The sequence below is a fragment of the Tachysurus fulvidraco genome, chromosome 15, assembly GCF_022655615.1.
Source record: "Tachysurus fulvidraco isolate hzauxx_2018 chromosome 15, HZAU_PFXX_2.0, whole genome shotgun sequence".
Taxonomy (NCBI): Eukaryota; Metazoa; Chordata; class Actinopteri; order Siluriformes; family Bagridae; genus Tachysurus; species Tachysurus fulvidraco.
Genome location: NC_062532.1, coordinates 22,391,272 through 22,404,573, shown reverse-complemented (window position 1 = coordinate 22,404,573; position 13,302 = coordinate 22,391,272).

Genomic DNA, 13,302 nt, shown 5'->3' with positions numbered 1-13,302 from the left:
TCGCTGTCTCTTCTACTCGGGAATGCTGTCATGCTGAAATTCAATCCAGGTTCCATCACCCCGAGCTCCCCGTAAATGCAGGGCCTAATTTAGAAGGTCACACACGTTTTCTCTTCCTGCTGCGTCTTCCTTTTGCTCTCACTACTTCTTTTACTTTATTCTTATTCTATCTGCACTTATTGGGGATATTGAATCCTGTAAGTCAGATCACATTTGGAATAGAAACACATTCTTGTTCCTGTGAATGTTTACACTTTTACACAACTATAAATATTCTATTTTATCTCATTATACTTTATACTTTATTAGATGTGTTCAATACAATGAGAATGCAATGACAATTTTTTTTGTGAGAATGTTTTTAACTTTAAACTTAAATTAAGAAGATTTTGAGGTAACGAGTTGATATTTGTGATATTATAAATGATACGATACAAATAACATGTAATATAAAATGATAAACTTATTATGATGCTGTCACGAATGCAGGATGGTGAAATAAACAGGGTTTAATAACAAAAGAACACTAAACAGGACACGGACTAAAGACGGGACAAGACAACAGTAGATTCCGCGCTGCACAAGGCAACGCGGCACAGTTAAATAGACAGGGTCGTCACAATGGGAAACTGGTGTGTGGTAACGGAAGGAGCAGACGAAGGCGGGGCAGACACGTGACGAAGAACATAAACACATGCATGTGGCTAAAGTCCGGGCTGAGTCCTGACAGTACCCCCCCCCCAGGCGCGGCTCCCGAAGCGCCAAATCCTGACAAGGTCCAGGAGGGGGGGTGAGGTACACGGCAAAGGCAGGTGGGGGGAGCAAGGACCACAGCGAAGGCAGGTGGGGGGAGCAAGGACCACGGCGAAGGCAGGTGGGGGAGCAAGGACCACGGCGAGGCAGGTAGGGGGAGCAAGGCACATGGTGAGGCAGGTGGGGGAGCAAGGACCATAGTGAGGCAGGTGGGGGAGCAAGGACCATGGCGAGGCAGGTAGGGGGAGCAAGGCACACGGCGAGGCAGGTGGAGGGAGCAAGGCACACGGCGAGGCAAGTGGGGTGGAGCAAGGCACACGGCGAGAAAGGTGGGGGGAGCAAGGCACACGGCGAGAAAGGTGGGGGGAGCAAGGCACACGGCGAGAAAGGTGGGGGGAGCAAGGCACACAGCGGCGCAGCCAGAGAGGGCCGAGCGACGTCCACAGCCGAGCTGAAGGGCCGAGCGACGTCCATAGCCAAGCTGAAGGGCCGAGCGACATCCACAACTGAGCAGGGGGGGCAAAGCGCTACCCCCAATACACCGCGGCCAGTCCCACCTCTCAAAACCCAGGAAAAGGGAGGAAGGGCGGGAGAAAAACAAAATATCCTCCACCAAACAGAACAAATCCAAAGGGGCCAAACACGGGCCTGCAACACCCCTCGCAGGCAGGAAGTGGGGCAGCGGCCTCCACGGAAACCGGATGTGAAATGAACAACAGTTGACTCCGTGCTGCACAAGGCAATGCGGCACAGTTAAATAGACAGGGTCAACAAAATGGGAAACAGGTGTGTGGAAACGTAACAAGGGCGGGGCAGACACATGACGAAGAACATAAACACATGCGCGTGGCCAAAGTCCTGACAGTCGTTGGGGGGGGGGGCTGGTACTGTCAGGACTCAGCCCGGACTTTGATTTGATATGATATAATTCAGTGTGATTCGATACGATATGATATGATACAATAAGGTGTGATACGAAACAATACGATATGATACGATATAATACGATACGATATGATACGATATAATATGATACGATATGATACGATATGATACGATATAATACGATACGATATGATACGATACAATACGATGTGATACGATAAAATATGGTATGATACGATAAAATATGGTGTGATAAGATACAATATGATATGATACAATACAATACGATGTGGTACGATACAATATGATATGATCTGATGCAATATGGTGTCATACGATACAATACAATACGATACGAAACAACATGAGATGATACGATACAATACAATACGATATTATTTGATACAGTATGATATGATACGATACTATACGATGTGATACAATACAATATGATATGATTTGATACAGTACATTATGATATGATACTATACGATGTGATACAATACAATATGATATGATACGATACGATACGATACGATATGATACGATATGATACGATACGATACAATACCGTGTGATACGATACCATATGATACGATACAATATGATACGATACAATACGATGTGATATGATATGATATGATACGAAACAATACGATATGATACGATACAATAAGGTGTGACACGATACAATATGATATGATGCGATACGATACAATACGATATGATACGATACAATACGATATGATACGATACAATATGATATGATGCGATACAATATGATATGATATGATAAGATAGGAAACGATGCCATGGAATACAATACTATACAGCACAAGACAACGTGATATGATACTATGCAATACAAATTTACAGCTACTACATGATTTGCAAAATACGAATGCCACAATTGTTGTGCAACATACAATACAGTGTGATACGATACAATACCATATGATACGATACAATACGATATGATACGATACAATATGATATGATATGATACGATACGATACGATACAATACAATGTGATACGATTTGATAAAATACAATACGATGTGATATGATACAACATGATATGATACGATATAATATGATATGATACAATATAATATGATATGATACAATATGATATGATATGATACAATACGGCGTGATACGATACAATACGGCGTGATACGATACAATACGGCGTGATATGATACAATACGATGTAATACAATAAAATATGATATGAAACAATAAAATATGGTGTGATAAGATACAATATATGATACAGTACTATACGAGGTGATACGATACAATATGATATGATATGATGCAATATGGTGTCATACAATACAATACAATACGATACGAAACAACATGAGATGATACGATACAATACAATACGATATTATTTGATACAGTATGATATGATACGATACTATACGATGTGATACAATACAATATGATATGATTTGATACAGTACATTATGATATGATACTATACGATGTGATACAATACAATATGATATGATACGATACGATACGATATGATACGATATGATACGATATGATACGATACGATACAATACCGTGTGATACGATACGATATGATACGATACAATACGATGTAATACGATACGATATGATACAGTACTATACGATGTGATACGATACAATATGATAAGATATGATACAATACGATATGATATAATACAATCCGATATGATACGATACAATACAATATGATACGATACAATACAATGTGATATGATACAATACAATATGATACGATATAATACAGTGTGATACGATACAATACAATATGATACGATACGATGTGATATAATACAATAAGATATGATACGATGCAATACAATACGATATGATACAATACAATACGGTGAGATACGATACAACATGAGATGATACGATACGATATTATTTGATACAGTACGATATGATACGATACTATACGATGTGATACAATACAATATGATATGATTTGATACAGTACGATATGATATGATACTATACGATGTGATACAATACAATATGATATGATACGATACAATATGATACGATACAATACCGTGTGATACGATACGATATGAAACGATACAATACGATGTGATATCAATCAATCAATCAATCAATCAAATTTTATTTATAGAGCACCTTACAACTGCCAAAAGGAGCACAAGGTGCTTTCCAGTAAAACAACAATAAAAAAACAAAATAAATAGAATCAATAAGAACACAATGAACCATAAAATAGCAGTTGAAACCGGGTCTATGCGTTAAAAGCTTGTATGAATAAATATGTCTTCAACTGCGATTTAAAAACACTCAGCACAGTGATGGATCGTAAATGTGCTGGAAGTGCGTTCCACAGCTTTGGTCCCTTGATGGCAAATGACCGGCCTCCAAACTTCTCATAATTGTATTTGGGAATGACCAGAGAGGTATGTCCAGAGGAGCGGAGAGATCTGGCTGGTTGGTAGACCTTTATTAATTCTGTGAGATAGGCTGGGGCCAGACCATTGATGGCCTTGAACACACAGAGAAGGACCTTATACTCCACCCTAAACCGCACCGGAAGCCAGTGAAGCGAGTGGAGGACAGGGGTGATGTGTGAGTGTTTGGAGGTGTTGGAGAGAAGACGTGCTGCCGCATTTTGTACTATTTGAAGCCGATTGAGAAGTGATTGATTAAGTCCAGTGTAGAGAGCATTACAGTAGTCAATCCTTGAGCTGATGAAGGCATGTATAGCTTTTTCAAGGTCAGCTTGAGACAAGAATGATTTTACCTTGCTGAGTAGTCTTAACTGGTAAAAGCTCGCCTTCACTACTGCACTGATTTGCTTATCGAAATGCATTCCCTTGTCAAAAATAACACCCAGGTTACGCACGGTAGGAGCAAACTGAGGTGTTAGAGAACCAAAACTAAGAGAACTGCTGGAGGAATCTGGGCTAAACAGGATGTACTCAGTCTTTTCTTCATTCAGATGAAGGAAGTTCTGGGAAAGCCACTGTTTGATATCCTGAAGGCAATTATGGAGAGGGTCCAATGCAGAAAGATTACTCAAAATCACAGGAAGATAGATCTGGAGGTCGTCAGCATAGAAATGAAATTGAACATTGTGATTGGAGATGAGTTGACCAAGTGGCAGCATGTAGAGTGAGAACAGAGTAGGACCAAGAATAGAGCCTTGAGGCACACCAGATGATAGAGGAGCAACCGAGGAAGAATAGTCATTAAGCATTACTGAAAAGGTTCTGTTAGTGAGGTATGATGAGAACCAATTTAGCACTGCACCCTGCAGACCAACAACATGTTGAAGACGAGAGATGAGGATGGCATGATCCACGGTGTCAAATGCAGCGGTTAGGTCCAGTAATACCAAAACCACAGAGCTTTTCCCATCCAGGGCTCTAAGAATGTCATTATGGACCCTCAATAGCGCTGATTCAGTGCTATGTCTTGACCTGAAACCGGACTGAAAAGTATCACCAATGCCGTGCAGTTGTAGGTGAGACTGCAGCTGTGCGGAAACAAGCTTCTCCATCAACTTAGACAGAAATGACAGGTTAGATATAGGACGGAAGTTGGAGAATATGGAGGGATCAAGGTTGGGTTTCTTGAGCAGTGGTCTCACAATAGCGTGTTTGAGAGCAGCGGGAACAGTACCCACCCTAAAACAGCTGTTTATGAAGGGGACAAGGATGGGACCTATGATGTCGACCGTCTCCTTCAAAATCCTGGCAGGAACAGCGTCTAGGGGGCAGGTGGTAGGCTTCAACTCGTGGATAGCTTTTTTCAGGTCCGCCAGAGTAACTGCATCAAAGTTCTCTAGCACACATTGCGCCGCACGAGTGGACATGGCAACAGTGGGGACTTGTGTAATGGTTTGCCTAACAAACAAAACCTTGTCCAAAAAATGTTGCTTGAATGCGTTGCATATGTTTACAGATACGTCATTCAGTGCGACAGACACCGGATTTATAACAGAATTGATAGTGCTGAATAAAATTCCAGGGCGGTGGCTATTGTTATTGATGAGAGCAGAAAGGTACTGTCCTTTAGCTTCCTTCAGTGCACTCTGATAGGTGGCAAGACTGTCTCTGAACATCTCCAGAGACACCTGCAACCTATCCTTCTTCCATTTTCGCTCAGCCTGTCTACACCGGCGCCTGAGGGCCCGAGTTGTATCATTGAGCCAGGGGTCCAATGTACCATTGGTCGATTTAACCTTGTAGGGCGCAACAGAGTCCATAATCCGGGAGCAGGTGGTATGGAAGGAGGCGAGGAAACGTTCCGGGCAAAGAGACGATGCCAATTCAGCAGTAGAGGCGAGATCAGAAACAGAGAAAGCAGCAGCAAAGTCATCGACTGTAGATGAGGTAATAATGCGACGGCGATGGGGGGCAGTAGACGTTGGTGCAGGTGGAACAGCACAAATGTCAAACCGTATGAGAGAATGGTCAGAGATGGGAAAATCCATGACCTCACAGGTTGACACAATCACCCCACGAGAGATAATAAGGTCAAGGGTGTGACCTAACCTATGGGTGGGACAGGAAATGGACTGAGCCAGATCTAATGAGTCTAAAAGTGCCTTAAGTTCATTAGCAGGTTTATCAGAGGGGCAGCAAACATGAATGTTAAAGTCACCACAGATTAGAATGTTGTCAAACTTTGCTAGAAACTCTGTTAGAAACTCTGAGAACTCAATTAAAAAATATTTATTTAATTTGGGCGGCCGGTAGATTACTGCACATAAGATCGGACAGGGTAGTGTAAGCACAAATACTTGTGATTCAAAACTGGAATACCCTCTAGTGGACAACTGGCGGCACTTCAGGGACTGTCTATGTAAGGTGGCTATCCCCCCGCCCCTACCCGTTTGCCGCGGCGTGTTTAGGTAAAGGTAACCAAAGGGGAGGATTTCCGAAAAGGCATTGACGTCACCTGGGGGAAGCCAAGTTTCTGTGAGGAAAAACAGATCCAGATTGTGGGAGGAAATGACATCATTGAGGATAAATGTTTTGTTATTGAGCGATCTGGTGTTACAAAGTGCCATGCGGAACGTGGACAAGTTGACAGGCGACGATGTCACACGAGGAATTGGATGGAGATTTCCTTTGGCACAACCCCGAGTGGATGTTTCAGCTCGACGGAGACGCGGAAACGGAACGCCAGTGTTGGAGCCAACCAGCCGAAGCCATCGATAGCATTCCCGCGATCTTCTAGCATTGTCACATCCTGGTTGATCTTGACCTCTCGGAGACGAAGGATCCAGGTGTGTCCTCAGCCTGACATGTAACCCGCCTCTCCGACCGCGTCTTCTGCGGCGCCTCCTGCCTGGTAGCAAACAGACAGGGCGTCTCAGGAAAGGAGGAATAAATGTCAACAGTGGCGGTGGTGGTTTAAAGGACTGGGTATTTAAGAGGTGATTCGTTGTACAAAGCAGTTCCATCAGCAAGGTGCGATCATACACAATTAACGATGAGACAGTAGCAAAATCAAACATGAAAAAACAGAGGAGCAAGTGGCAGGACAAACACAGCGGCGCCATCTTGTTTGGATCATCATGCATCTGATATGATATGATATGATACAATACAATACGATATGATACGATACAATAAGGTGTGACACGATACAATATGATATGATGCGATACGATACAATACAATATGATACGATACAATATGATATGATGCGATACGATGCAATACGATATGATACGATGCAATACAATATGATACGATACAATATGATATGATGCGATACGATGCAATACGATATGATACGATGCAATACGATATGATACGATACAATATGATATGATGCGATACGATGCAATACGATATGATACGATGCAATACGATATGATACGATACAATACGATATGATACGATACAATATGATATGATGCGATACAATATGATATGATGCGATACGATGCAATACGATATGATACGATGCAATACGATATGATACGATACAATATGATATGATGCGATACGATGCAATACGATATGACACGATACAATATGATATGATGCGATACAATATGATATGATATGATAAGATAGGAAACGATGCCATGGAATACAATACTATACAGCACAAGACAACGTGATATGATACTATGCAATACAAATTTACAGCTACTACATGATTTGCAAAATACGAATGCCACAATTGTTGTGCAACATAAGAAAACAGTCACACACACACACACACACACACACACACACACACACACACACAGTGAGAATCGTTAAATCATAAAAACACTAATACAGAATTATAAATTAATGTATATATTAAATACCTTTAAAATTTTAAAAGAATTATAATAATACACATCACATATGGAAAAAATAGCTCAGTACATGTCACATATACATAACAATATTCAGGGTCTTAAAGTGTGAATTTTTAAATTTAATGCATAAAGGAAACATTTGTTAACATAACATCTAATCAATAATCAGGAAAAGCTCCAGAAAAGTCCATGATGATGTAATCGTTCAAGAAAATTTACGCTAATTTGTCGTAATTTAGCCCCAAATCTCAGCTCTTTATCCCCATATGATAACTCATCAATACAGCAACCATTTTTCCTAATTCAACATATCATATCATTTGCAACCACACACACACACACACACACACACACACACACACACACACACACACACACAGCCATCTGTAATTTAAAGTGAACCGTAAACACCGTAATCCTATGAAGCATGTTGACAGAACAGTGTCAAATGTTAGTGTACGGGTCAAACGTTCGTGTTTCTATATATAGATTAAAACTTACATGAAACCGTTTAAATTGATTTATACCATATAACCATTTTTATATAAACAGATATTAAAATGTTTAACAGTTTGTCTGTGAGCAGGTGTTTGTAGAATTAGAGATCTTGTTCATGTCATACAATATGATACAGTACTATACGATGTGATACGATACAATATGATAAGATACGATACAATACGATATGATACAGTACTATACGATGTGATACAATGCAATATGATATGATATGATACGATATGATATGAAACGATACAATATGATATGATACGATACAATACGTTGTAATGCGATACAATATGATACGATACGATACGATACAATACGATATGATATAATACAATACGGTGTGAAACCATACAATATAATATGATACGATACTATACGATATGATAAAATAAAACACAGGGTGATACGATACAATATGGTTTGAAACGATACAACACGATATAATACGATACAATACTGTGTGATACGATACAATATGATACGATATAATACAGTGTGATACGTTACAATATAATACAATCCGATATGATGCGATACAATACAATATGATACGATACAATACGATATAATACGATACAATACAATGTGATATGATACGATACAATATGATACGATATAATACAGTGTGATACGTTACAATACAATATGATACGATACGATGTGATATAATACAATAAGATATGATACGATGCAATACAATACGATATGATACAATACAATACGGTGCGATACGATACAACATGAGATGATACGATACAATACAATATGATATGATTTGATACAGTACGATATGATATGATAATATACGATGTGATAAAATACAATATGATATGATATGATACAGTATGATATGATACGATATGATACGATACAATACCGTGTGATATGATACGATATGATATGATACGATACAATACGATGTGATATGATACGATATGATACGATACAATACGATACGATATGATACAATACAATACGATATGATACGATACAATAAGGTGTGACACGATACAATACGATATGATGCGATACAATATGATATGATATGATAAGATAGGAAACGATGCCATGGAATACAATACTATACAGCACAAGACAATGTGATATGATACTATGCAATACAATACTTAAATAGCAATATAATTTTAAACTTTACGATTTTTACTCTGTTTTGTATACATTCATATCGATTGTTAAACGCATTATCCAAATAAATTGAATCGAATTGAATATGATATGATATGATACAGTGCGGGACGATATATAACACCATATGATACAACACAATACAATACAACAATTCAATGTGATACGATGAGATTTATAACCCTCTGATAAATATATATATATATAGTATGAAGGAGTGGAGAAAACATGTCCAGACTTCTGGGTGGGCCAGAGTACCATGGTGGGTTTGATGTGCACCTCCCATCCAAGCTCCTTCCCCTCAAGAACCACCATCACCTGGTTTATGGAAATTGATTTGGTTTATCTGTATATAGTAACACTTTCTCTTCACCTTACCTCATCACAGCCACATTGTTGATTAGTACAACGAGACATCGATCTCCTGATGAAAACTCGCAGAGTTTAACTTTCGCATAAATTATAGCATGTCTTTATTATAACGTGTCTTATAGTTTGAACTCATATAGTGGAGTTTAATACAAACACACTCCATTTCCCATGATCCTCAACAACCTGATTCATCACATGACTTATACTCTCTCCTTAGCTCCTCCCCAACTTACCTGATCACCTGTTCAGAACTTCAAATATCTGCAGCAGAGCTCAGGTTGTTGCGAAGTCTCGCCTCCGTGTTCATCCAGTGACAATTCCGAGTCTCAGATCCGATCGATATTCCGGTTTTGATTCCCTGCACATCTTATTTAGTTAATCCGCAGTAGTCTGTCTGACGATCGTCTGACCCCGAGCTTGCTTTGTCCTTTTGGGTTGTCCCCAGATTTGCATCCAAACCTTGTGCGATCCTGTGACAACCACATGATTTGTGTAATCTCGCACAACGCACACACTGAATTAGATCAGAGATACTGTATAATACATACATTCACTACAGTATATAATCTTCACTAACTGCCTGATCCTGCTCAGGGATGTGGAGTGATGTATCTACATCCAGTCCCTCAATACTGGTGCGTAAAAGGAATTTTGTATCAATTCATAATCCATAATTCTTTTTCCCCATGTGATTTTCAAGGTGCTTCGTGTTTTGGTTCAATTTAATAAAAAATGGTTAAGACGAAATTTTTTATTTATTTATGATTCGTAGTCAATGCAAAACTATGTGCATTTACATAATATATACATCAACAAAATAAATGAATGAAAAATGCCTTTGAACAGATGTTTAATATTGTAATGTATTAGAGGGTCGTTTGTGCGTGAGATTCGTTTATTTTTATGTGATTCTTTGTCGAAGATTAATTTATTGTACGTGTGATACTTTTATGTTCATTTGTGGATCATTAACTTCATTCATTTGCTTTATTTATCTTCATTATACATCTGTAGGAGATTTTATTTATATTTATTGATGTGATGTCACTTCCTTCCTTGTTTAACATATTTTGGGGTTTATATATATATTGTACAAGTTGAAGTGATTATATATTCTGTGTGGATGTAACAGGATTCAGCTAAGAAGTGAAGTCAAAATGTCTCTGATGCCCTCTAGTGGCTGACTGCAGTAAGAATCTCCTTTAATTTCCCATATTTACATTTTAAGATTCTGTTCTGAAAACGTTGTTTTCCCAAAAATAATGTCCTCTGATTTTTAAAGATGGGATGTGGTAGCCTAGTGGTTAAGGTGTTAGACTAGGTCAGGGGTCGGGAACCCGTGGCTCCGGAGCCGCAAGTGGCTCTTTCATCCGTCTGCTGCGGCTCCCTGTAGATTTGGAAAATAAATATTTAATTCAAATTAATTTTTTTTTAGTTAGTTTAAAAAAATAATAATAAAAAATTAAAATCTAAGATTATGATGCTCTTGTAACATTAACAGGGCTCTCAAGTTTTGAAGACAGGCAAGCGTGACATCTTGGACCCCTTTATCATGTGTAATGTTGCTCCCATATAAAACAGTTCAGCACAAGCGCAGACATGTTTAGGGACATGATTGAGGACAATGTCCCGTCCAGAGACGAGCTGTTTCCTGTTGAGGTTTTGTTCAAACCGACCATCGAAAATACCCTCTCTAATGAATATGTGTTTATTCATTGGTTGTTGCGTTAAATCTTACCCAGATACAATAGTGCTATTTTCTGATTGGCTGTTGTGTAGCCTCTTTTTTTGATTGGCTGATAAGTGTCAGGCTCGACTAAGAACTGAGACGCGCTTGATTCCTGGCCGTTTCCATAGAGACAGCGATACGGACTGATACGTTTTGGGTGCTGCCGCTTATTAAATATATGATAAATAGTCAAAATGTTTTTACGATATGTGGTGGGAGAATGTGAGAAAAGACCCAAATGAGTGACTGTCACTCTCAATGCGTGACACTTGAGAGCCCTGCATTAAAATAAACCGTGCTTAATTTTTTTTGTTGCTCAAAATATGCGTCATAACCGCCGACTTGCGAAATCCGACACAGAAGCAGATGCAGTTTTGGTTTGCTGCAGCCGCCAAGTTAAAATGTTGATATCATGAATACGAAGAGAACTCAATTAGACATTGAACATTTTAGTTGAAAGTAACCTTCAACCCAGCGACCTTTTTGTTAGTTAGTTCAAACTCTTCAAAATATTTTTGTTCAAAACATTTTGTTTACTCGGTAGCAGTTCATTCATGTCATAAATGCAACACTACAGTTTTTTCTTTATACTTTGCATAAAGGTGAAAAAAAAACGATATATGCCGTTTTATCTTCATTTTAGATGTCAAAAGGATTTTGTGGCTCCCTGTGTTTTTTTTTTCTGTGGGAAACGGGTCCAAACGGCTCTTTGAGTGTTTAAGGTTGCCGACCCCTGAGTTAAGACTTCTGTGTTAAATTATTAGCTCCAGCTAATATTTAGTGTTAGCTATTAGCACGTGTGTGCTCTAAGCTCGCACGTGCTCTCACGTGTAACTGCGTTCTCCTCTCCTTATTTTATTTATACACAGTATTTAAAATGATGGTTACTTGAGTTTATATCTTCACCGTATTAATGTGAATTGTCTGATAGTGTTTTATATTTTCTTTTTTTTCCCATGTGCTCGCTAACCCAGTTGAAATGTTTCTCTAATAGATGGAGCTGTATCCTAACAAAAAAGACTCACTATTCTCTCCTTTTTACTGCTCTGTGTGCAGGTAATTGTTTATCATATAGCATTTACTGTGTTTTGCAAATGTTTATCTGTGTAAACTGTATTATGCTGTTTTTTTTTACTTAATGTTCAAATCATTTTATTCAATGTTATTCATATTCTTAATTAACGTTAAATGCACTATACGATCACAAAACATTTAAATTTAAGAAGAAAAGAAAAAAGCAAAGCCATGTCGTATACTTTCCTGGATAAATTACAGTTCAAAATTTTGGTTTATTTTTATTTGTCTTGTTAAATACAACATTTTGAGTAAATTGTTTATTATATTGAGAGCAGAGTTAGAGAGAACTGCTGCGGATGGAGCTGTAAAGACTCACTAGTATTCTCTCCTTTTTACTGCTCTGTGTGCAGAAAATAAATCCTAATATCATCCACATTCTGAGTGTGTGTGTGTGTGTGTGTGTGTGTGTGTGTGTGTGCTGTTGAAGAGTGGGTCAGACTGGGCCAGATTAGACAAGAGGTCACTGTATGTATGTATGTATGTGTATATATATATATATATATATAT